At 49.5% G+C, this 2,914-nt stretch overlaps 1 long non-coding RNA gene across 2 annotated transcripts; it reads right to left on the bottom strand.

The window, feature by feature from the left end:
- Positions 1-257: 257 nt before the first annotated feature.
- LOC115273837 lies at positions 258-2,539 on the bottom strand. 2 transcript variants are annotated; one of them, XR_003900976.1, is made up of 2 exons: positions 2,152-2,539; positions 258-457 (listed from the first exon to the last, which is right to left on the bottom strand). It is a non-coding gene; the product is annotated as an uncharacterized LOC115273837 (long non-coding RNA). The 2 variants fall into 2 exon arrangements; XR_003900978.1 differs by having other exon boundaries at positions 2,135-2,539.
- Positions 2,540-2,914: the final 375 nt, after the last annotated feature.

The following is a 2,914-nucleotide window of genomic DNA, read 5'->3' on the forward strand; positions in this document are numbered from 1 at the left end:
TGTGGTTAAGAACTGGCCCCGCCTGCAAGGCAATTCTCTGCAAGTTTCAGTTTCCTTGTTTGTAAAGCAGAGACAGTAACAGAATCCATGCAGTTCACAGTGTGGAATACAATGTGATCGTTGATACACAGTGCTTGGCGGAGAGCCCAGTGTCCTGCTGGTGTTAAGTGGATAGTAGTGATTATTTCGGGGGGAGAATGAGGATCTCTCAGAACACTCCATATATGGCCTATAAAGAATAAAGAACATACACATCATTCCAGAATTTCCCATTTATTCCACCACCGGACTCTCTGGGTGAGGACAGAGTTCAGGCGGTGGTCCTTCCACGCCTCGTCCACTTCTGGTTTTTGACTTGAATGATGACGAGGAGAACTCTCCCGTTCTGACCGTGTCGTCAGGTGACATTTATCTTCTCCATGCTCTCGGCAGCTCAGAATTTTAGCACTGAGGCAATCTACAAAACCAAAATATTAAATTCTATCTTGGCTGATTGGGTAGTTAGTTTTTATGGAGGATACAAAAATCGTTTCACTTCTTTCTGTGTGTGCCTGTTTGCATGCAGAGAAGGAATTACTGTCGTAAATGCTGGATTTTAAAACACCGACGCGGGAAGATAGCTCACATCCTCCTGAAAAAGGTGGGGAGCCAGAGTCTGGGAAACAGTAAGTTGTTTGGATAAATGGGATTTGTTACATGCACACACACACACACACAAAACAATCACTAAGGAAGGCAACAAATGGAGAAAGGAAGCCACACAGGAGCATGACAATTGCAAGCCACTCCGGGCACCTGCTGGGGACAGGGAGTTAGTAACCATTGATGAAATCGACATACTCTTACCAAAGAACTGGCAGAGATGTTGCCCTAGATGATTTCTACCCATCATGCCCTCTGGGCATCATTTTGATTTGTGCTTTTCTGACTCCGGTGGTTTTCCTGGGGGCCATGCTTTGGAAAAATCTTGTCGTTCTAAAACTACTGTCCTCCTCCTGACTCCTAGAGCATCCTGGAGAGGTAAGAGTCGAAGAATCTCAACTCCACAAGGCTCTGGGTCTACTCCCCAAACATAGGAAGTAGATACTTGTGGATTTTTTTGTAAGTTTATTTATTTACTTTAAGAGAGAGAGAGAGAGAGAGACAGAGAGAACAGGGGAGGGGTAGAGAGTGAGAATTCCAAGCTATCAGCACAGAGCCCTAGGCAGCATTTGATCCCACTAACTGAGAGATCATGACCTGAGCTGAGGTCAAGAGTCGGTTACTTAACCAACTAAACTACTCAGACACCCCATTTGTGGTTTTTTTAAACGTCCTTTTAAGGGGCGCCTGGGTGGCTCAGTCGGTTAAGCATTCGACTTCAGCTCAGGTTGTGATCTCACGGTTCATGAGTTCAAGCCCCACGTTGGGCTCTGTGCTGTCAGCTCAGAGCCTGCAGCCTGCTTCGGATTCTCTGTTTCCTTCTCTCTCTCTGCCCCTCTCCTGCTCGTGCTCTCTCTCTCTCTCAAAGATAAAAAAAATTTTTTTTAAATCTTTAAAAAGACTAAAAAATAAAATAAAGGCCCTTTTAAGAACAATCAAAAGAAGCTTCAGGAGAAAATAGCCATTGAAAGAGTACAAGCTAAAAATCACAACAGAATACGAAGTAAAAGATGTGGGTAAAGGACTGGAAATAAATCCTAGAAAAGTTACAATTCATCAGGACTGAAGTAAGGGCCTTTTCTGCTGGTTCAGGGTCACTGGTTTGTGAAACAAGAAACAGAGTGAGAGTGAAATCGGGAGCCAGACACAGTCAGCTGGGCATCCGGGCCCCGCTGCCTGGACCTTCCTGCGCGGGAGCGAGTGGGCCGTGGGGCTCCGAGTGACGGGGAAACGGGGGGACACATTAATCAAAAAGCCCTGAACCAGTGTTGCTTGGCCCTTCCCCCCTCATTCTCCCACTCCTTACGGAGCCTTTTAAGATAGCATTTTCCTACTTGCTCCTCCCCATAAAAGTTTAATGCCACAGATGCTGTTGAGCTGTTTATGTACTGGGGCCCTTTGAAGGGCCATAAAGCATTGGAACCCCTAAGATTTGTGCCTTCTGAGAATGACTTTCACACCCGCCCCCCCGGCTGTTGCCCTCGGCACTTACCACATAGGGGACCTCACCTCATCCGCAGTTCCTATTTGATACATGAGACTTAGAAGGATGGAGAAACTTGCTTCCAGACAGAGGGGATTCTCACGTCGGGATCCCCACGAGGCGGGCCACAACCACCAGGCTCTCCTGCCCCTCTTTCTAAGCTGTCACACCCTCACACCCGGGGCGTGGAAATAAGGTCCCTGTGGTCAGGGTTCACAGGACCATCACAGAGGTCAATGGTTCCTTTTCTGGAGGGCTAAGGACAGTGGTTGGGAAGACAGACACACACATTGGCCCCTGGTTCCTGAACACTTCCTCTCTGTGAGATGTTGTGTTCTGAACTGCAAAAAAATGTTGGAGAATGAGGTCAAGGACACACTCCCTAAGCAGCAGAGTGTGGAAAGGCTCAGGAGTGACCCTGCCACCAAGGATGACTCGACAGTGCGCAAGAACACAGACAAGCCCGACCGTTCCCGCGAGAGCTGGTGGCGCTGGGGGCGTGGCAGCTGGGCCTCTGCTGTCACTCTGCGTCCACCCTGCACATGCCTGGATGGCAGCGTGCGGCCAGCAGGGCCGTGGGTCTCACCAGCCAATTTGTTGGTCGGGAGTGGGGTCCAGGCCCTGGTACTCTGCTCCTTCTCCCCCTCCCATGTTCCTCCTCCCCCTCCCCTCCCCCCCTCCTTCTCCTCCTGTTTCTCCACCTTCCCCACCCCTCCTCCTCAGCATCTTCCTCTTCCTCTTTCTCCTCCTTTTTCTCCTTCTCCTCTTCTCCCTCCCCCTCCCCCACCT

This window comes from Suricata suricatta, chromosome 2, assembly GCF_006229205.1.
Source record: "Suricata suricatta isolate VVHF042 chromosome 2, meerkat_22Aug2017_6uvM2_HiC, whole genome shotgun sequence".
NCBI lineage: Eukaryota > Metazoa > Chordata > Mammalia > Carnivora > Herpestidae > Suricata > Suricata suricatta.